The following is a 23,662-nucleotide window of genomic DNA, read 5'->3' on the forward strand; positions in this document are numbered from 1 at the left end:
ACTGCCTTCGGGAATGCCACTGGTGTGTCACACGCGCCTTGGAAACGAGACACTTGGGCTTAGCCGGGTCCTGGATCTTGGCCTCTGCGAGAAGCCGCCATAGCTAGCGAGGGAAGTGGCGCTGTTGGCGCGTAGAGCTGCAAGAACCGCAGCTGCCTGGCATGTCTTGGGCATCTGGTTCCAGTGGTTGTGACTGTATTTTAAAAGCGTCTTAAAACAAGTGCTCATCTCCATCACGGTTGTGCGCGAAGAAGAACGTGCAGTCCGAAAGCTTGCCCAGTATACTTGGCCAAAGCAAGGAGGTCCCTTGCTCTGCTTGCCGGGATCGGGGTGAGGGGCCCCCAGCATTTGATGACATCCGCCAGCTTTTGGAAAAGGCCGATAGAATCGGCTGATCAAACCGGGCGGAGCAGAAAGACAACAGAGTCTTAAGCAAGTCTTAAAGCAAATGGTTTTCCGGCTTCGAAAAGAATCGACAGTATGGCAGCGTCTTGCCCTGCGGAAAAGTAGGGGAAGACTGGACACCCCAGCCCGTGCATGCAAACGGAACTGACCAGGGCAGGGCATTTTAACCATTTAACTGTTCTCCCCACTCTCGCTCCCCGCATGTGCCCAAGATCCTAGTCGAAATGAAGGCACCACTTTTCCTCCTTAGAAACCCCGTTGCAACTCATGGTTGCTCCCGGAGATTCAGATCTGCTGCGCAACTATCAGCAGAGGGGAACCCCTCTTTTCATAGCTTTTCAGCTGGGCTTGAGGTATACAGACATACAGTTGGTGCGTGCCAGATTCCGCCCCAAAGCCCGGGGCCTCTGGAAAGTGCCAACAGCGCCATCCGAAGCAGGGCCAGTCAACTGTAAATTTCATTGGTTCAACGAAGCGCAAGCCTTGGAAGGAGTGATTTGGAGAGGAGTTGGTTGCTTCCCCGTGGAAACTTCTACTACTGTACAATGGTTGTTTGAGTACACAGTAAACGATTTTGTTGCTTTGAAATGTATATATATTGTAGCTAAGTTTAATAAGCAAATCAAGTGTGCAGCCGCGGCCCATTCCTATCGGAGGGAGATTTTTGCCACTGGCCAGGGGCACAATTCAACCGGAATTACTCGTGAGCAGCTCCCCTTCTTGTCCGAAGGGCGCCCACGCCCTGGAGGAGGATGTCTCCCCTGAGCGGAGAACCAGTCCACAAGCATCTCAAATGGCAATACAATGCCAGTGCCAAAGCCAAAACCCCACATTCCCCATGCCTCTTGTGCACACCAGATTCGTTCCGAAATTCAAACAAAGCGTTTAAGTAATGTCTTAAGGATGGAGCCCATATTTGCCCAGGAGGGATAGTTAGAAGAGTTCGCCTAAAACGCCGGTAGAATGAGAGTGCCTTTTTGGCGATTTCTAATAGTCAATTTAGGCGTTCAACAATCGCTCTAAAATGGGACGTTGTTTAAAAAGACTGGCTTTATTCGGTGTAATCCGAGCCCCACTGGATGTAGTGGAAGTCGCCCCTGCCTATTTCCATTTCAATTGGTCAGGATCTCACCCCACAGCAGATATATTTAATCAAATAAATTTCCTGCTGAAATATTTCTCCATAAGCACACAGTCTTGTCCTTTAAACATGTCGAAAATCACAAACCCTAATTAAAAACTAATAGAAGCGCTGTGTTTTGTTAATTTTTCGGACTGGCTATATAAATTTATCAACCTCGCTTTCTTCCCCTCCTCCGCCCTCAATGCGGAAGCAAGTTCATTTCCATTCTTCCCCCCACCCCGCGACACACACGCACACCCGAGATGAGAGATTTCTCCCGGCTGCCAGGATTTTAAATACGATGTGTCAGGATGCGAAGCCAATGTTGTTTTAGCAGACAAGTGGTAATAACAAAACTATTTATGCAAGCCCATTAGAGCAGCCGCAGGAGGAACCCTGACTGGTAGTTAAAATTTCTGAGCCAGAAAATTAAAAACAAATATTTAACTTTGCAATTTTGAACCCACGGCTGCAACCACGGTTAAACTTTTACAGTGCATATTCAATGAGCGACTTCCCCGGCCCCTTTTAGACTACCCAGGGGAAGTGGCTTGGATGCGGTTTCAAAAGGGATTCCTCCTAGCTGCGCTCATTCCCCCTCCCTCGCGCGCAAGGGCAAGCTGGTGTGGCAATGTGAAAGGTTCAGACACTTTAATGATGGAAAAAGCAGAGTATTTGGTGGAACCAGTTCTTTTAAAAATAAATATAAATATGGGCAATTTTTTTAAAAAAAACAACTTCGGGATCCAAACTTTGCCCCTTGGGTCCCTGAATTGTGTGGGTTTCCGCGCGCCCCCTTCCCCATAAGGGGCAGCAAGAAATGAAATGTCATCAGCCGGTTGATGAAAAATTCTGCCCCAACAAGAGTCCTGAAAGTAAGAGCAGCCGGGCTGAATGTAGCAGACATCCAATATTCATAGGTCTCTGGATGTGCACACCCCATCGCTGGGGGGGGGGGGAGAGCTGGAGTGAGGGTTGCCGTTTGATAGCCCGCGCTCCAACAGAGTCGTCCTTATTACCTCGCCACACACTTGATCGTAATCCCTATTGATAAGTTCTTCGCCCTGCCAAGGCAAACCTACTGTATCGACCCCAGCCGCAGTTCAGTAGTATCGACAGAACCCGCCTGCTGCTCAAGGCCCGGCGCCTCTGCTCGGACCGGGTGACCCCCATTCGCTTCTAGACGTTCCCCAACTTTATGGCGGCCCTTTCCCAAGGAGCGGCATCGATTTTATTTTGCTCAGTGAAAGTATCGGGTCGTTATCCTCATCTCTCTCTTTCTCTCCCTCTCCAGTGCTGTTCAGAAAGCAAAAGGTTTGGTTCACCATCTTCACAAAATAATGGATTCAAGAGGATGGCACTCGGTGCCTTCTCAAAGCGAAGGTCTTAGATTTTATCTTCTCACAAATGACTACGTTGTACATCTCCAGCCTCTTTTTGTCGTCTCGTGTCATAACACGGTTAAATGTGATCAAAGAAACCGATTTATTTCCAATGAACCGATTGAAGCTGAATCCAGCTGTTTAAAGGGACGATTAACTGTCCGGATGCATACTTTGCATCATAATTTTCCCAAGTTCCACTCCTTTGCAGACAAACAATGAAGGAAAAATCAAAATAAAGAACCAAATCTAGTGAAAGCCAAACACTTTTAAGTCCCCCTTTTTAGGTTAGGCGTTTCTAGGTTAGGCGTTCCCTAGGAGTCCATAGGAGACTCCCAAGTTCCTAACTATCCAAATTTTCTAAGACACACCCTAGCTATCGGGTCAATTGTTATTTTTTTCAGCTTTCCTGCTTTATTAACGTGTATATCGTTCGTATTTGTGAATCCAATCAGCAAAAGGAAGCATAAAAGCTGATTAATTTTTTGTCTGAAACAAAGCCAGAGATTCTTCATTCAGCTGAGCAGAGGAATGAAATCGGTTTACTTAGGTCAGGAACGATAGGAGGAAATGGGCATTATTTTCTATACTCCCCCCAACATGTTGGGGGGCAGGCTTTATGTTGGGGGGCAGAACTTCAGTTAATTAAGTATTTTGTATTGATTTACACTGGGGCAGCTGCCCCTCCCTGGCCCCCTTGACTATGCCCATGCCCCCCAGCATGTTGTACCATATTCCTTCCCCATGATCGGCTGATAGTCCCTCCTCTTCCTCCAAAATCAAGTCTGCTGCTGAGCAAGGTGGTTACTTCCGAGTAAACCTATCTAGGGTGCCTCTGTATGTCACTGCCGCACTGATAATAAAGCAGAGGGATAAATCAAAATATGTATGCTCAGAAGCAAGTCTATGGGACTCTATGGGAGTTCAATTGTGCTTACTCCCAGGTAAGTTGGTACAAAGTTGCAGGCTGCCTTGAATAAAAAATCAATTATTGGAACTATACAGAAGTTGGGAAGAATTGGCGAGGGGAATTCGAAGTGAAGGGGGAAATGCTTGGAGGGAGGGAGGGCCGCGGCATTCTGAAATACTGGACTGGGATCACCTGTGGCCCGGAGTGGCCTCGCCCACACTTAAGCCTTCTCCACCTAACCAGATCCGCGAGTGCAGGCGGCAACGTGGTCAGGAAATGCGCCTAAATTTGTGGCCCAGGAGGGCAGTGAAGGCCAATGAGGGATGGAAATGAGGAAGCCAGCTGTCTGCAGGAGAGGAGAGAATGTGGACTGGTGGGTTCATAGATAGAGAAAAATTGATCCATCTCTCGTCGTCTCCAACTGCCCCCAAATCCGGGGCTCGTCCGATCGACCCCCGTGTCATCCTCGGCCTGGCTCCTCAGGTAGGGCCTGGCGGGGAGAGGAGCTGGAGCTGCTGGGGGGGGGCGGTGTCAGATAAAGACGTCCGTCAATCCGAGGCCTCGGAACGGGCTGACAGAGCAGGCCGCGGCGCCGTGACCCTGGCCAGCTTTGTCCCCGCGACGCGCAAAGCTCCCCGGCTTGGCAGGAGAGAGAAAATTAAAATGTCACCCATAGTATTGAACTTGGAGCCAGGAAGCCGGGCGAGGATGACGGCGCTGCTCAGGGAGGACGGGGGAGATGCGCGCACCTGCGGCAGGTGGGGAGGGGGTTGGGGGCCATCCATTGGGGTCGGTGGGGAAAGATGAATGGGGCGGCGGCTGGCTTGCGCTACCTGAGAGCTTGCGCGCAGCTCTGACTTTTGGCAAATGTTGCCCCCAGCAGTCAAGCGTCTCCAGCAAGGAAAGCAGCCGGAGGGGGGAGCCACCTAGCCCGAGTTGCTCGAGGGTGTTGTCCGGCGCAACGAAGGAGAACTGCGTCTCTCTCCTTTGCTACAGGCCCCAAGAAGGTAGGTACGTGAGCAGGTACACAGGTCGGTCGGTGTGCTAAGGGAGGCACTCCGAAATGGCGCAAGCCCATGGCAGCAAGAGTTAATAAAGGGGAGGGGGAGACGGAGAGTCACGCCGAGTGATCTACATAAAGTGCCTCCGTTAGATCTCCGAGCCTAGGAAGCCCCGGCACAGTCTGATCTCCTTGCTCTCCACGCCGCAGCAAGTTGGCTGCAAGTTCCGCGGGGAAGTGGGTTCAGGATGGCAAGGGGATACCTATATATCTCTCTTCTTTCCCCGGACTCCTTGAAGCTCTTTAAACCGGATGCGAATTTGCATCAGCTCGCTCCACTCTCCATTTGCGGATGGTAACTTTGGCCTGAGTTGGCCCCCCCTGAGCTGGCTAGGGAGAATCATTCCCAGGCGGTGGGGCTGGGCCCGTGGTCCGCCTGTGCCGTTTGCACCCCACGTAAATTGGTTTGTATCCCGATCCTACTCGTTTCCTCAAGGCAAGTCTGGAGGAATTAAGCAGGCCTTACTTCCGAGTAAGCGTGTTAATAGGACTGGGCTGGAATAATGTTGACTATGTGGATTATTGGGGTCGCAGCTGAAAATTGAACTCACTGGGTGGTATCCGACAAACCCATTCTCAGAGTAGACCCACTGATTTAAATTGACACATAGATTTCAATGGGTCTTCTCTGGGGTTGACTCTGTTGAATGACACCCGGCATATATTAAAGGCCACTTGGTTTGATTCGCACATTTATTATCCCATATATCATCACAATGTTCGCTATGGAAAATAAAAACACCAGTATAAAACCTTTCTGAAACAGCAAGCAAACGTGTCTTTGTCAGGGCCACTTTTGTACTTTCAAATACATTTATCCTCCTGCAAACATAAATTTTCCATTTTTTTCGCCGCATTCTAAACCATTACTTGGAAGTAAGACGCAGTGGTTGCAACGGGTATGTGTAAACCGCCCTGGGGTTGTTTATGTCGGCAGGCAGCATCGAAATTTCTTGCATAAAATGAAGAAACAACTTCCAAACAAACCCGCTTACAGTCGAGGCCCAAAATGCACAAGTGTCATCGGAAGTCCCATTTCTTACAGATAAACTTAATCGGAAGCAAAGGTGGGGCTGCCCTAAGGATGTCTACTCAGAAGGAAGTCTCACTAAATTCTTCGTGACTTACTTCCTAGGAAGTGTGAGTAGAATTGCAGCTTCGCCGCGCTACAGGCCTACTCAGAAGTAAGCCCCATTGAATTCAGTGGGACTTACTTCCAGGTGACTACAGCCAACGTCACTTTATTTGGATGTAGTTTAAGTTAGACATTTCTTTCTTTTTCCAGAATTATGCGGCGTGAAACGTTCGAAATATTGTTTAGTCCCACATACCGTTTTATTTACGTAAATTCAAACAGAAACAAAGATTATTATTACAGGGAAAAATTGTTTAAAGACACGAAGTTCTGAAGGAAAGCACTCGCTTTTTCATCTGAGAGAGAGAGGTAGGATATTCAAGGAGAGCTACGCCTTCCACCTATCTCGGCCCGCCCGCGACCATTAGATTTCATCGGTCTGCCTTCTAAATTTCCAGCTGGGAGTTAAACTGCAAGCAGCCAAAACAATGACAAGTGCGGTAGGGATCCCACTTTGCAGGGTTTCTGGAATTCTTAACTGAAGGCCTCCTCTTGCCCTAACGGCGAACGGCCGCCAGGGGGCAAAGAGGCATCAACAAAGGCCCAACGAGCCAATCCCCTGGGCTTCTCTCTGCAGACAGCGTTTTTAAAAACATGCTCTGGTTGCAAAGGTCTTCTTTTCTATTTGCAAAGGATTTTCCGCTCTCGCTCCCTATCCCTCCCCCCGCCAAAATAAATAAAAATGAAATAAAAATATTTTCCTTGGGCACAGAGAAACGCTGTCCTAGGCACCCACAAGCATGTTCAGACGGAAGCAACGCTAGGCACTTTCCTGTCTGCAGCTATATAACACATTAAATAAGAATGATATTCAAATATACCAGATCATATCCCTGGCCATTTATCCTACTTACCTTGTCGAAATATTTAACCTATGATCTCCGTGCATTCTAATGACATACTTCTGAATGGACGTTTTACAGGATACACATATTGCTTTAAGCTTTCTCTCCTTCCTTCCCTCTCTCTCCCTCTCTCCCTTTTCAGTCGGCATAGCTCAAGAAAGCTGGGGAAGGGTCTCTTCCTTGGGGCAGTGGTGGTGCAGGCTTGGAGGTCTTAAGAATTATGGAGCCTGCGAGGCTAGACAGAATCCAAATGAAACCACTCAAGGGAAACTTCGCTGCAGACAAAAACACACACGTACGCAGACCACATTCAATTCCCTGCCTCCTCTTCCCTCCCCTTGACTTATTTGGTTTGGCGGTCGCCCGTTGCAGAAGCCAAACAGGGAAATATCCTTCACACCAGCTCATAAGGCGCCTGGCTGGAGGAAACCCCGCTTTCCCACCCGTACTCCTCTCCTTCTGGGTTGTTTAAATAAACCATTCGGAAGAGCGCCTTGCAGGAGATGCATCTCTCCTCCCGCCGCCGCCGCCCGGCTTCCTTGCCAACTGGAGCATTACGAGCCAGGCGCATTTTTGCAGACAATGAAGCCCACAGTGCTGCTGAAATGGGCCACCTTCTGTCTTTTCCCCAGGAAGAGGGCACTGCTTTCCTCTCTCCACACACCCCTAACACACACACCCTGCACGTCTCCACTTCCACCTGTCCAGGGGTGCCAAGTTGAATAAAATATTGCGGGGGGGCAGGTAAGCCTCGTCCCGCATAATCGATCACATGACGCAGTGCACACACACCCTTTGAATGGCAATGCCCATCAATTTTTTGGGGGAGCCCTCAAATCTTTTATTGGGGCGGGGGAGGGAGGGCGGCGAACGGATCTCGACCCCTAGGAGTTGGCTCCTATGGTGTGCTTTTTCTCTCGCCTGGCATTTCTTGGTTAACTTAACAGTAAGCTGGGCGAGGTTTGAACTTGGAGGTTTTGCAGGGATCGAACCAGCCGGTGGCTGGGTGGTGGTTTTTCTTTGGGAGCGGGCTGTGTGGGGAGGGCTGCCTTGTTTTAAAAGCCGCCCAACAATGGCGATGGCCAGAGTGGAGCTGGGCTCGGCCTTCTCTGCGTGTTCACGAAGCGTTAAAGCTTTATCGAACAAAACAGCTCCGTCTGACCCCGGCCAGACAAAAGGCAACTTCCATGCCCCGCCCCGCCCGCAAACGTAAAAAGAGCGGGCCGGGAAGAGGGAAGGAGGCGACGGCGACCGACCCCGGACAGGCCTGCATCCCTTACTGCCTTAAGGGCGGCCCCGTCCCCTGCTCCTCTTCGCTTCGACTTGAGGTGGGAACTGCGGCCCCTCCTCGCCCTGGGCGCGAGTGTGGACGAAGAGGCTACCTTGCTCCTTGCCTAGCCAAGGCTGCCCCACAGCTAGAAACTGTACTAGTTCCAGGTCTCCCTGCCCCCAACAGCTCCCTCACTTGAAGTAATAATTGGCCTCATTAAGGCCAGCGAAGGGGGAGGAAAATGGCGCCAACGCAGCCCTTTCTTCCCGCCTCAGCCGGCGGCCTGAGCGCCAAGCAAGCCCGCTGGGGAGCCTCTTCCTCTGGCAGCCTGTGCTGGGTGTCACGAAAGGGCAACAAATTGTGGCTGCAGCTTTAAGGGAAAGAGGCACGTGTGGGGTTTTCTGCCTCCATCTCCAATATTCTGCACCTGATGGTGGCGGCACTCAGGTGTGCTGCAATTTATTATTTAAATGTTCATAAGCCAGCTTAAAATATTGCCTCAAATGCTTATGCTCATGCTTGTTATGTTTCCATTTTCACACAAGTTCTTGTTTGCTTCTTTAAAAAAATTACTTATTTACTTGTTTATAATCCATATTTTCCTAAAAATACTGTATATCCACATATATTAGTGAAATCGGCAAAAGGCATCCATAAAAATTAGTAAATACTGATTGGTTAAAAAGAGAAAATTCGTATTGCAAAGGCCTGCCTAAACAATATAGCTTTCAAAAGACATCTGAAAGAAGAGACTGATCATGCCTGCTGAACCTCTACTGGTAGGGCAGGGCCTGCCACGCTAAAGGATCAGTCCTTTAGACCAGCTAAACCTCGGGTGTGGAGAACCACCAGAAGTGTCCCATTGGATCTCAGTGTTTGAGGTGAGGCAACAGGAAACAAGAGGGTCCTTAAGGTGCTTTAGGCTCAAGTGGTTAGGGCTTTGTGAATTGTCCCAAATACCTTGAACCTGGCCTGGTAGCAAATTGGCAACCAGTGCAGCACACTCTCTCCTATGAGCAGCCTGGCTGCTGCATTCTGCACTGCAGCTTCCTCACCAGATACAAGGGCAGCCCCACATAAAGAATATTATTGTAATCAAGCCTTGAGGTTACCAGTGCACATTTATATGACTATTTATTTCATTTATTTGCTTTCTAGCTGCTATTTGCTCTACAGCAATGGTTCCCAATTGGTGGTCTGTGGGCCCCCTCCAGGGGGTCCCAGGCACCATTCACAACAAAAGCTACCATAGAGATATCATTTTTTTCAAAAATGGGGTCCATGGCTTAGCTTTTGAAAAACAGGGGGTCTGCAGTACTTAACTAATTGGGAACCATTGCCCTACAGGAATCCCTGAAGTAGATTGTCTCAAAAGTAAGTCATATACATTTACACTGGAGCTGTTTCTAGATCTTCACCCTCAGACACCTAGCATTGCTCTAGGATAGTATATCCCCAACCCTATTAGGCCATTGTTCCCATCACCTTTTGTTCTATTACACTCCTATTTTGTGATCTGTTGCCGGACCGCACATTTTTTATTCCCACTTTTTATTCCTGTCTGTCTAAGGGCAGATAGGAAAGAAATACTAACAGCAGCCATGCTGTTTCAGGGGAGCTGCTGAGTGATAGCAGGTAGAGGTTCCATTGCCTGGCTGTATGCTTCTCATTTACTTCCCCCTCAGGATGACAGGTCTTTTCCCTGTGCAAAAGCATAAATGGAGGAGCCCGGTATAGCGTATACATCTATACATATGCAATGCTAGCTATGTTTCTATAGTCAAACTCATACATAAACACACTATCATGTAACATTTTGCGTCTATAATCCCCCAAGGGTCTATTTTGCAATTCATATGTGTCTGTTACATCATCTTTAAATGCACTCTCAAGAATTCAGCTCAGCTCTGCCGGAGAAGGATTGTGCGGTGCTCTTGAGAGCAGCAGCCTTTCCTCAGGGCTCACATGCCACCTACTGACCCATGCAGAATCTTGGTCCCTTCAAGACCAAGAGGGCTGGAGCTGCCTTCTCTTGCTTGGCTTGAACAGAGGCACCCAGCCTGCCCTAGAGTTTAGTCCGGTTTCTACTGATCTTTGAAAAACATGCATATTTGACTGCAACTTCTCAGAACCAGTTGGCAGTTCTAAACGTTTAGGATGCTTTCATAAAGTATTTGAAATATGCTTGAGAACTGTATAGAAGAGAAGGTAGACATTCTAAGCTTCGTTCTGTCTACAGTACAGGGCTGGCTCTACCATTAAAATAAGACGGCCACTTCAGATGGCAGATGCTGAGGGATGGAGAGTAGATTCTGTTGTGTGAGCCTCCCTGAACTAAGTCTTGGGTGTGGTGGAAAATTCTGTCCCATTCCTAGGGGTTGAAGTAAGATTAATTTGCCAAACTGGTTTGCTTTGTATACAGAACAGAGAGGACATCATTGTCCATTTCTGGCAACAAAATGTGTTGACTCAGCCCTGCCATAGTATATCTCAAGGAAGTTTTTAACCAGGCCAAAATGATGAGTAGCAGAAGTCATAAAGAGGGATGGCAGAGTAGCCAAAGGCTCTAGCTTATTTTGAAGGCAAACAAACTGATTTCTTTGTCTTTTTTATGTTTAATCTTAGCTTTTAAAATGAACAGGTAACTTTTCAATATGTGGGAGATAAAACTCTGCAATCAGTTTTTGTCATCAGGGTTTTAGATCACTGTATCTCAAGCACTTAAGCAAATTAATTATATCATCATCTCCCTTTTGTGCTTACAATCCAGTAAAATAATGAGCTCCAAAACGTTGGTTTCCATTTTGCCCATGTGTATGAGCCAATGTGGGGTGGTGGTTAGAGTTTCAAACTAGGACCTTGGAGACTCGGCTTCAAATTTCCACTCAACCACAGAGCTTACTGAATAGCCTTGGGCCAATCACTACATCTCAGCTTAAACTCATCCAGCAATAGCTTAGAAAATCTCCAAGCTATCCACTGCTCTGTCCAACTACTTCAAGACCCTTTATTTGTATTTAATATCTAAACAATTCCTTGCAGGCTGTGTTCTTCCCACAATTTAAAAAGCAGCACATATGTAGTTCTGTTATTACAAGTTGCAGGGAACACTGTGTTTGTCCCCTGCAGCAAGACTACCCTCAGCCATTACATGGGAATGAGATATTGTGCCACTGGCACCAGATCAGGGCTTGTGGGGTATCATGCCAGAAAAGCCTTTTAAAAGGCTGGTTGGTGGTGACAGTGTGGTTTTAATGGGGCATGCGAAACATCCAACAATGTGCAAGCCGTTTTGAGACAACTTAGTGTAAAAATTCAACCAATAAATATGAACAACACCACTTATAAAATTTGCAACGCAGCCTTGCACACTGAGCTTGGGGGTTTGGATGTGTGGTGTCTTTTACTTTGTTTTTGCTCCTCCCTTTAAAAACATTGATACTGATATTATACTATAATCTGCACTCTCCACGAAGCACAATTGTTTCCAAACTATATCCTAACTGTAAATGGTGTTTAATTGAGTCAAATAAGAGGAGCACTGCTCACCACCCAGGAGCTTCCAGTAGAGTTTCCTCAGTTCAGACTGCTGAAACCTTCCTGACTTCACCCTCATAATGCGCTTCTGTGTCATCATTGATTTTAATGGGGTTTTTAAGGCACAACCAAAGGCAAAATATGTCCTGTTGGTCTGATTATATAATTAGACTCAACACTGTCAAGCAGAGTTTCAGCAGAGAAGCTATGTGTTTTTATTGTCAATATCATTGATTTCCTACCCTGGTTAATCCCAGCTCTTAGCTGCACCCTTGGATGCATACTTACCGTAGATGCTCTGCAGTGGGGGCAATACCTGTTCTAAAAGCTGCTTTTTATTAATTTAATGGCACTTGGGTGGGGTCTTCAACACAAGATACTTTAGGAAATATAACACACACACAAATCTTTTAATTCTTAAAGAAGTCTCCTTTTTGTGCATCCTTACAAAGCAGTTAAAGGCAATAGTTATTTAGACTTCTAAACAATGTGTGTTGGATTTCATGGTCTTATATAGGTTTGCCTTTTCCTTTCCCTATACAAGTCTTGTGGATGCATAGTCACTATTCAAATAATGTATGGAAGTTTTTAAGGTACAGAAAAGGCTGAGGGTGGGTGCTACATCTTATTTTTCAAATATATTCAGGAATTGGTAGAAGGAAAACCAGCTGTAACACCAACATCTACAGTCAATGTTTGGTTAAGAGCCCCCTGATGATTCTGACACTAGCAACTGGACCTCCAAAATAGGATCTAGAAATTTGTTGAAATCAACGGCACTCAGAGCAGCATTGGGCATCTGTTTACATGCCACTGGTATTTCCGTGTGTCAGCCTTAGAGTTACCCATCCCAGTGCCACATTGTGATGGGCTGGGAGAAAAATGTACAAATGCAAGTTGTTTTCATCTAATAAAAGTTCTGTTGAATTCTTTTCAGTGAAACGCATGCAGATGCAGTCAGCGTTACAGTCAGCTGAGACACAAAAAGCATAACCATTCTTGGAAGACTGCCTTATTTATACAATGTCTTTTTTATACAATAGGCAATAAAATCATTTATTATTATATTAAGGTTAGTAATTCTGTACAATATTGTTTTTTAAAAATCTGGAAAAGTCTGCTCTGTTCCCTTTAAAAACAACCATTGAGGTATCAAGTTGTGTTAGCCATAATTCTTAATCCCTTGTCCCTCATGACTGGGAAGTTGTTTATACGAATTTCATTGCTCTGGAGGTGGGGGGGGGGAGCCCAGTCTTTCCGCATGGGCAAGGATGTGATTAAATGAATGGCGTCAAAATAGCCTGAGCAGATCCATTGAAACCAGATAACTGATTTAAACAAGCTGAGCAGTCATTTCATAAACTTTCTCTTAAACTTTGGTTTATTTTTTATTATTACTCGATAAACTACACATTTTAACTTATTTACCAAGTGAAATAAAATCAGTGGCTGACATTCAACATTACTTAAGGAAAATGAGCTTGACTAATTATGGCTTCTACCCCTGATGTCTCTGGTAACATCACAGAAATAGTAAAAATTACACAAAGATATTTGCATAATAGTGATGGTGGTGGCTCATCAGCATGCTTTGCATCCATTGCCTTGAGTGGGTACTTGGGGTGCTGAGTGTTACACTGTTACAAGAGTGAAGACTTTGCCTCTCTCCTTCAGGACTGCTTCTCCTTGTTCTCAAAGCCTTTTTATTTATGTACTTTTAAAGTGATATTTTTATGACTACAGCAATGCAAAACACTCATTCAACAATGCCAACCCTTAAAACAGTTCTCCTCCCTAGATGAGTTACTTATAAGCTCAACTAATATTCAGCACATATGGTAGAAAAAAGGGTTATCATTTTTTTAAAAGGAGGCAAGCAACAAATAGTACCCAGAAGTATAGAGAACTATAATTCAAAGAGTTTCAGAAACACACCAGATACTATTAAATTTAGTGCTAACCTCAGACCCAGCTCTAGAGGAAATGGCGCTGCAAGCAAGGAGCAGTTTTTGGCACCTCCATCTGTTAAACTTTTGAATAATTTGTTTTCTATTTCATTTGTAGCCCATTTTACAACTTTGAGTCACAGCATGCATGATTTATCCCAGTCATTTAAGGCAGGTGTTTGCATGCTAGGTGCTATAATCTGTATTTATCCATGCCATACAAAGTTTTTGTATTATGTGTTTCAGTTGTTGAGTGCATCATAGCCCATGACAGCCCCTACAAACTCTGTATTCCAGGTGGATGCCTGGGTCACCTGCCCTAAATTCCATCCTGGCTAGCATCACACATATTAATACTGCATGCTCCTTAAATGTTAAGTGTAAGAACCCTTCCATACATTTTTTGATATGGTTTTTGAATCATTTTCATAAGATAGTGGCAGTAACTGAAGCATATGTACAGTAGGTGCACAGGGTGTACAGTCTTCTTGTATACTGTTTTTGGTCTTGGGCTGTTCATAAAGTTGTAAAATAGATGAATAAATAAATATCAAACCTCTACCCATGAATATTTCTGAAAGACAATACGTAAGATTAGAATCCTAGACCACTTATCTAGAAGTAAGTCCCATTCATCTCAGTGGGACTTGCCTCTGAGTAGAAATGCATAGAATTGTGACAGTGGTGATAAAAATCTTGTCTTCTTTGTACATTAATTAATCCCTTTGTCCGCCTATGAAATTACATACCTTCTTAAGTTATGCCTCCAAACAGACTTAGTTCAGTACAATTCAATACTCATATTTGTGGATACTGCTGTTCTTTAAATAAGTGACAATTAGGTTCAAAAATTGTGCTCTGTTTGCCCATTTTGTCTGTCACGTTGTCAGTTTTGTTTCAGGCCCTTCCCTCCTGCAGATCTGCCATCATAAGCAATGAGGGCACATAGAACTGCAAATCTTTGCTGTTTTGAAAATGGCAGAAAACTGGCGGATCAAAAGTTTAGCCTAGAGGCTGCTGTCAGTTTTCTCAAGGAAATAACTTCATACACTTTCCTGCAACCTATAGGATGGATGTTGCAGTAGAAGAACAGTCCAAATACTGACAGCAAACTTTGTTGTAAACAAAAGAACTACATGCTCCACCCCCTGTCCAAGCAGGGTAAATGGAATTTGTATAGTTAATACTAGGGCAAAAAAGTGAGAAGGAATACCCCAAATTCACTATAGCCCATTTAATGTGTGTTTTCAAGCTACTTCTTAGTACATGCACAGTAGTGAAATAATAGCACAGCTTTGTTTCCAATTTTTGAATAAATATTTGTTTGTGAAGTGGTGGCTTTACTATAGTAGTGATGGCACAATTTAAGGTGATAGTCATTCCAGATCAATTAATCCAGAATTAGAATGTGCTGTTAGGAGCATATGCTTACTATTTTACATCTTTTCTGTTTCCAGAAAAGGTATTAAGCCGTCTTTACTGGCTATTATGGGATGCAGGTGGCGCTGTGGGTTAAACCATACAGCCTAGAACTTGCCGATCAGAAGGTCGGCGGTTCGAATCCCCGTGACGGGGTGAGCTCCCGTTGCTCGGTCCCTGCTCCTGCCAACCTAGCAGTTCGAAAGCACGTCAAAGTACAAGTAGATAAATAGATAAATCTCGCGGGAAGGTAAACGGTGTTTCCGTGCGCTGCTCTGGTTCACCAGAAGCAGCTTAGTCATGCTGGCCACATGACCTGGAAACTGTACGCCGGCTCCCTCCCCCAATAAAGCGAGATGAGCACTGCAACTCCAGAGTCAGCCACGACTGGACCTAATGGTCAGGGGTCCCTTTACCTTTTTTACTGGCTACTATAAGAAATTCCTCTTAAACTGATAATTTGTTTATGTGGAGAAGTAGAGGAGGAGTTACTGTGTTATTTGTTTGTATGCACCATTTATGAAGATAGAAGATTTAGATACTTTGAATCTCTTCTTTCTGGGAAGGAATATTAGTTCAGTCAGCAAAAAGGATATTTATTTATTTACTTACTTACTTACTTACTTACTTACTTACTTACACCAGATTATAAGAGTACCAAAACAAGCCAAAAACCATTCAATGTTGATAACACAGACATACTGACATTGGTAAATCACTGGTAGTGTGATTTTTAAAATAAAATAAAATATAAAAAGTGCCCCAATTCAATTCACACTGAACCACTTGATGAATTAGCAGTCTCCCTTTGATGTAATTTGTTCAAGGATGGCTACCAGATACAGTTGGTTGAAGAGGTTGAAAAGTGCCCCCCTTGGTCTTTGGATATTGACATTTCTGGTGTCAAGTTTGTGTCCATGTATTGTTTTTGTGTAGAGGCTGACCTCTTTGTTATTTCTAGAATGCAGAAGTAAGACCACTGGTTTTGTTGCAACAGACTAATACACCTTTCTCTCTCTGGACACAAATGAAAATGTTGCTTTTGCATTTACAGTGGTATGAGTACATTAAAAAATGTTATTGGCACATGTAGTTTGTACTAATAATATTTACTGTCTATGTTTGTATATGCCTTTACAAATAAACATGTTTCTGTTTTGCATTTTGACACTAGAACACACTTAAGTCATTTTTCACTTCCAGACACAGGCCTATAATACACAACTAGATAAAGAGTTATAACAGTGGCGGCAATTGATGTTGAGAAGGTAAACACTGTAACACACTCCAGTCATTATTAGCAACAATATAAGTAGTGGTAGTAGCTGACAATTAATTACTAGTGGTCCAGTTTCCTCTGTTATTAACTTCAGTGAAGAAATATATCCAGCCTTTGGTTTCCACCAACGGCAATTTTAGTACCTGAGATATACGCTCAACCACTAAGCTAGAAGTACATCTCAGCTAGTGTGGCTAAATGTGTATATGGGCCTAAAGAAGTGAACATCTGCCACTACTGGAGGTATTGCTATGAACAGAAGACTGCCTTCCGATAAATGGGCATCATGAAGTTTTATAGAGTTGTAACCTCATTGCCTAGTAATTACATAGACTTCTCTTTACTGCCTTCACACTTCTCAAATTAAATAATAGTTTTATTGTAATTGCACTTCTTATCTTCTAATTTCCTTTTGCTCCAAAAGCTCACATTTATCGGCATTGCCATTCGTTAAAGGGCTTGGATCTAAAAGTGCCTTATGCATTTGTGCGCATTCTAGGTGTGCCCCCTGGAATCCCACCATATGACTGTGCATTTCAGTCATAATAATTGTTGACAGCCCTAAGTGTTGAGAGGAGGAAAGTACACTATCTGCCAACATCAGATCTGCATTCAGATCTGTCATTTCATATTGCGGGACAGTAAACCACATATATACAGGATCAGGCTTGAAGTCAGAAGGGAAGCTTGGTTTAAATATTGCAACATTGGCAAGGCTTGTGTGATTCCACAGGATCAGTTATTATTTGGATGAAATAGTCCATGCACCTCCAAAGGCATTATTGTAGAACCTCTAGGTAAGACATCATGTGACAATGACTTGAAGCTACAGCTCCTTTGTGTGTGGTTCTGCAGTTATTATTTCTCACATTTCCCCCAGTAGGGAGGATTAGAAGAAAGATGAACTTGATTTCTCTGCAGAATCCCTATCACATCTGTTTGCTTTTGCTGGGGATTTTCTTGTGAGGCCTGTTGGAATAGTATTGACCCAAAGATCAACACTTAGGAAGACACAGGTTTAGGTATATTTGACACAAAACATCTTCAGGTTTGAACTATATCTAAGGCACAGACATGTGGAATCTCTAGACAACAGTGAGACCTAAACAAAAATGTCCAAACTTGGGGGGGGGGGACGACTTCCCAGACCACTCATTTTGACTCTTGAGTATTTACTACACAAGTGGGACCCACCATAAAATGTTGCAGTGAATGCTCACATTCCAACAGAAGAAACTTTCTTCAGTGTCTTTCAAATGATGCCCCCAAGCACAATGCTCAAATCTATTTCTCCTCTGATTTTATTTTGGACACAAAATATTCCACATATCAAAATTGGGCTTTTGGTGGTTTTCCCCCCACGTTTAGCTTTTTATGAAACTTTTTTCTTACATTCCTGCAAACCTTGCAGTTCCCTCAGACATGTGACCGCATTTCAGCTATATGCCTGTTGACACCACCTGAGTTTGCTGTTACAGGAGTGAAGCCATTTAATGAAGAGGCATTTTCCAAAAAATACACATATGTTCATAAGGGGAAAATGTGTTTTTAGAATAGTATTCAGTATTCTTGGCTGACTCATGACACTGGGATAAGAGGAACAGAGAGAGCATTGCTGGCATAATTATAGCTGCCTTTCCTTACACAAAGTCCAAATCTTAAGGAAATTGTTGGAGCCTTCTCACTAGGTACCAGGAGCTCCTCATCAAAACCTAGAATTACATACTGAAAATCAAGGTGCTCCATGGATGGAACCAGGAGCATCCCAAGCCTATGCAACTGACACAGAATGGAATCCCCCCCCCCCACTAGCCACTCTAACCCTCTTAGATCATCCTCCCAAGTCCTCCCCACACCTACAGCCAGATTCTGTTAACTTGGGGTGAACCCGCCTAGGAAAAAAGCACATAGAAGGAAGGCAGAGAAAAAATACATAATCAGAGAATGTTGACCCATATCAGTCCTATTCAGATACAAACAGGCAGGTGTCAGTGCACTAGATGCACAGTTGCCACCTATTTGTAGCATACAGTCTGTAAATCTTCCCTCATGCTTGTGTTTCTTTTGTAGAGATATCTATTTTCCAATACAGATATATTGCACAATTGTAAAAAAGTGGTTTTCCCCCATCTGTAGAAAGAGGAACACAAGATTTGAGCAAAAACTTCCATATTTTATCAGCAGAAAAACAGCAGCTTTTTAGGCATGTTCTTATGGGGAAATGGGAAACCCACCAAGTTGCAAGAGCTTGTCTCCATTACAGCTGTCCTGCCTCTCATGTAACACAAGCAAAGGGTCTTACATGTAGGTAAGAAAGAGATTTTTATTCAGGCAGGCAAGTAGCAGTAGAGGCTTGGCACTGGACATACTGTTCAGGAGTCACAACTCAGGAGTTCAGGAATTGGACATGTTCAGAACTGGATTGGCACAACTGATCTCCTAACAGCTCCTATGCCCTGCCTTCCAAACTTTTAAAGATGAGGTGTGATGTGCTCAGTTGCCAGATTCACTCACAAGAATGTCAGGATTGCAAATGCACACTCCTCTGTTGCGGGTAGCACCTGTTTCTAAACAACAATACTGTACTGCACTCACTCGTCCAGGCACTTGATCAGTCAATGCTGTCTCCAAATAAGTTCTACTCAGAGTAGACCCACTAAAGTAAATGAACCTAAGTTAAGCACATCATTAATTTCAGTGGGTTTACTCTGAGTGGGACTAGCACTGGCTACAACCCACTGTTCTATTCTGCTTTGGTCAGACCTTACCAGAAATAATATGTCCAGTCCTTGGCATCAAAGTTTAAGGATATCAGAAAACTGCAAAGTTTTCAGTGGAGGACAACAAAGATGGTGAGGAGCCAAAAGACCAACTCCTGTGAAGAATAGTTGAAGGAGTTGAATATGTGTAGCCTGGAGATTATTAAGAGATGGTGTGATAGGGCTTCAATATTTGAAGGGCTGTCAGATGATAGAGCAAATTTATTTTCTGTTACTCCAGATGATAGGGCAAACCCATGGGTTCAAAACACAAGCAAAAAGAATTTAGACAAAACCTTAGAAAGAAGTTCCTGATAGTAGAAGCTGTTCAACAGTGGTGGGTTCTCTTTCATCACAGGTTTTAAAGCAGAGGGTATACAGCCATCCAACAAGAATCCTGTAATAGTGGGGCTTCCTGCATTGGACAGGGGTTGGATCTCTGAAGTCACTTCAAATTCTATGATTCTATAAATTGATTGAGTGTCCTCAAAATTATGGTCAGAATTGTTGCCAATCCCAGCAGTATGGCCAAAGTGTAGTATTTTGCGTTTATTTTCTTTTTAAAATTTTATTTGTAATTTTCATTATTACCATTTCCAAAATCACACTCACATTCAAGCATACATTTCCACCATTGATATATTTCTTTTAATAAAAACATTCAATGGCTTCCCTTCTTCCCCTTCCCTGGTTCCTTTAATTTCCCTACCATTCCTGCATATTCTTATATATCCATTTAGATAACTTTCTCCCCTCATTCTTCAATGCTGATGATGATTATGATGTTGATGATGATGTATATTATACTGTGGAATTTACCTTAATGCTGCTAGCATTTTCACTTGTTTACAGTTACTTTCCAAATACTCCACAAAGTTTTTCCACTCCTCCAAATACTCCACAAAGTTTTTCCATTCCTTTTTATATACTTGATTTATTGCTCTCTTATTTTACTTGTTAGACCTGCTAACTCGGCATATGTATTTTGCATTTATTCTTATCTAAATGCACTGCTTCTTGCCAATAGCACGAATGGAAATTGCATGAACTAATTGTATGAACTAATCCTTGAACCTTGTGATGGGAATTTACTTTTAGAAGCACACTCTTGCACGTGGCCTTTGTGCAATATATGTATATATCTCCTATATTTGCTGCTTTGCAGACCTTCAGGGGAGGGGGGGAGACCGAGTATGCAGATTTTGTTTATAAGCCCAAACAAAGCCCTAAGTGTTTGCTACAGTAACCATTATACCCTGCATGGCGCTGAGTACTTAGACACAAGACGACACAAGAAGCCAAGTATGAACGCTTTATCCTTGTATTCAATAATTCAGTAAACCCGGCCAGAGGATTTCTCACCAGCTCTTTATTGCAATTCAGCCCAACACTTTCCCCCCTGAAAAGCCATAGGTTTAATAAACACACAGGGCTTACCCTTGAGCTCAGCATGGATCTTCAGTAAGTACTTTATGACAGATTTGCCACTTTTTTAAAAAAAAGAAGTAGCAGAAATCCCAATTGTTGGAGCTGATACTTATATCAAAGCTCCTCACCTCTAGGGTTTTATGTGCAACCTCTCAACTCCCAGCCTTGGAAATTGGGGACTGAACACATCAGAAGTGCAGAGAGAGGGATGAAAAGACAGCTTTCTCTGAAAGAAACTAATCATGGCATTCTATTTATTTAGTTTGTTTATTTTGATGTTTGTGTGGTTTTTTTAAAAAAAAGCAGAAAGAAAACAGCTTTTATTAATAAAAAATAATCTAATATTAGCTGTTTTTATCACACTTTCCTTTAATCACAGACAAAAAGCCTATAGAAAATAATCTTACTTTTTAATGAAAAAGTTATGGATACATGATGCCAGTTTTCATAGGAAGATACTCACCGTTTGGTGCCAGGAGGCAGGTTTTGTACCAGGGATATGTGCCCAGGAATGTTGGGTGACTGCTATCTAAAATCTACATTTTATTCTTGGCAACATTAATTTACCTAACATTAAACCCCATGGATCCTATTCATGCTTGCTTACTTTTAAGTAGACATATATACTGTAAGTGAACTGCAAATATACTATAAAAGAATGTTTGTAACAGGAAAATAATACTCCATGTTGTTGTTGTTTTAATTTATTACCCTTCATCCTAAGGTTCCAGAGTGGGTTACAACAATTAAAACACACTATTAAAAACAGTTTAAAAGAACTTACATTCACAAAAACAAACACATTGTTTGAAATAGAATGTATTCATTCATATTCATGCCAATAAGTGTTTCACCTGCATATCTATTTGTATGCTAAATAGACATTAAAGGCATAGAAGCCTTATGTTTGACATTTACAAAATATACAACCTCTTAAAATATAATAACTCCTTTTAAAAGAACCCTTTCCTTACAGCAGAGCTTTCCAAACTGTGTGTCATGACACGTTAGTGTGTTCGCTGCTGTGTGTAGGTGTGTCGCACAAACGCTCCCCATGCTCCTCCCAGGGCTGGAAAGAGGTTAGTTTAACCTCTGGTTTGCTAGTAAAACTGGATTACTGTGTCGCAAAATCATGCATATCTCAAAAGTGTGTCACCAACATGAAAAGTTTAGAAAGCTCTTAGAGTCTTGAAAATTTGCCACCGTACTTTCTCCAATCACTTGCCCTCTTACAGAGCTATCCTGAACCCTGAGAACTGTGTTGGGGTTGGATACAATGGAAGCGTCCTTCCACTAGACTCTGCCAGCAGGGCCCCCACTACTGCACAACCACTGCTTAGGGCACAATACTATGTCACACTTACACCAGCTAAGCAGCATTATGAAGCAGTATGTCATTCTGCCTACACTGATAAAGCTGGATGCTCTGCTGGCAAAGCTGTTCTGACAAAGCAGGCAAAGAGAGTGTGGACATGAGTGTGCTGTAAGTGATGCCACATCTTAAAGTCCTGCATTACTTCAGAAACACCCACAATGGCAGGAAATCCAGTCAAAGGTACATCTCTCAGCAGAACTAATGGAGGGAACCTTCTTTCCATCTAGATAAAAAGGTAAAGGGACCCCTGACCGTTAGGTCCAGTCACAGATGACTCCGGGGTTGCAGTGCTCATCTCGCTTTACTGGCTGAAGGCGCCAGCATACAGCTTCCAGGTCATGTGGCCAGCATGACTAAGCCGCTTCTGGCAAACCAGAGCAGTGCACGGAAATGCTGTTTACCTTCCCGCTGGAGCGGTACCTACCGTATTTTTCGCCCCATAGGGCGCGCCTAGTTTTTTGGGGGGGAAAATAAAGAGAAAAAAATTTTTCCCCCCAGGCGCAGGGCTGGGGTGGGGGAAGCCCGAGCTTCCCCCGACCCCAGCCCCCAGAACAGGCTGCTATCCGCAAGCCTAGGGAGCCCGGCGGGAAGTCGCGCTGGGCTCCCAAGGGTTGCGGAGAGCTGCCCGAAGCCTGGGGCGAGCTCCGCTGCGCTCCCCAGGTTTCGGGCTGCAGGCTGCTGTCAGCAAGCCTTGGGAGCCCGCGGGAGTTCCTGAAGCCTGGAGGATAGCTTCCTGAAGCCTGGAGAGCGGTGTGCACCGACCCCTCTCGCTCTCCAGGCTTCAGTGAAAGCCTGCATTCGCCCCATAGGATGCACACACATTTCCCCTTCATTTTTGGAGGGGAAAAAGTGCATCCTATAGGGTGAAAAATATGGTATTTATCTACTTGCACTGCATGCTTTCGAACTGCTAGGTTGGCAGGAGCAGGGACCGAGCAACGGGAGCTCACTCCATCACCGAGATTCGAACCGCCGACCTTCTGATCGGCAGACCCAAGCGGCACAGTAGTTTAACCCACAGCGCCACCCGCATCCCATTTCCATCTAGATAGGTCAATAAAATTGCACGAAAACTAAGCAACAAAGTGTTTCTCCTTCTGAACTCATAATAACAAGGTTCAGGCATAATAGTCAGCCTGGAATAGATATATCAGAGCAGGAAAATCTACCTACCGACCTGCCTCTTTTATGGGAAAATAGATGATAGATTTATCATCAGTTGTAAATACTCATGTGTTTTACCTATGGGGTGGACCACACATGTGTAATATATTTTCCTAAACAAATATGGTCTCTTTTTAGGTAATAGTGTATGCATCATTACTCACGACTGTCACTGAATATGTTTAGCTATGAGTATACAGCTGGGCAGACATTATTATTATTTTTATATAAGAAAAATCACACATGGAAGCTTCCTCTAATTTAAAAAAAACCTATGGGATTATTAAGCATTCAGTGATTTTCTATAACCAAGATACAAGGATCCTTTCTTTGGAGTGTTATAATAAAACATATGAAAATACTAAGTGGCCATTAACACTTCTTGTTTCTCTGCTTCTCTGCCCCTTTTCACCACCCCATAGCATGTGAAATGGCCCTTAGGGCACATACCTTCACTCTTATATTTTATAGTTTTGCTTCAAGGACTGTCAAACAGGGATACTAAGATCCCACTTTCATGGGATATACTGGAGTGATAAACACCTACAGAAGTATCTAGTCATTATAGAATTGTATTTTGTGAACTTTTAATATATGTTGTATGCTGTTGCTAATTTTCAAGCTC

The 23,662-nt window shown here is 43.9% G+C and overlaps 2 long non-coding RNA genes across 4 annotated transcripts in view; one reads left to right on the plus strand and one right to left on the minus strand.

Moving 5' to 3' along the window:
- Positions 1-23,662, minus strand: part of LOC128398493 (uncharacterized) — an 88,606-nt gene that overhangs the window by 11,064 nt on the left and 53,880 nt on the right. Inside the window, exon 1 of one of the 3 annotated variants that reach the window (XR_008327146.1) lies at positions 6,870-7,644. The exons of the other annotated variants lie outside the window; for them this stretch is intronic. This is a non-coding gene — a long non-coding RNA (uncharacterized LOC128398493). Of the gene's footprint in view, positions 1-6,869; positions 7,645-23,662 lie in introns of those variants that run through there. 3 annotated transcript variants of the gene reach the window in all.
- Positions 4,046-6,840, plus strand: LOC128398496 (uncharacterized). Its single transcript, XR_008327148.1, has 3 exons — positions 4,046-4,193; positions 4,701-4,827; positions 6,259-6,840. It is a non-coding gene; the product is annotated as an uncharacterized LOC128398496 (long non-coding RNA).

Source organism: Podarcis raffonei, chromosome 12 (genome assembly GCF_027172205.1).
Source record: "Podarcis raffonei isolate rPodRaf1 chromosome 12, rPodRaf1.pri, whole genome shotgun sequence".
Classification (NCBI taxonomy): Eukaryota; Metazoa; Chordata; class Lepidosauria; order Squamata; family Lacertidae; genus Podarcis; species Podarcis raffonei.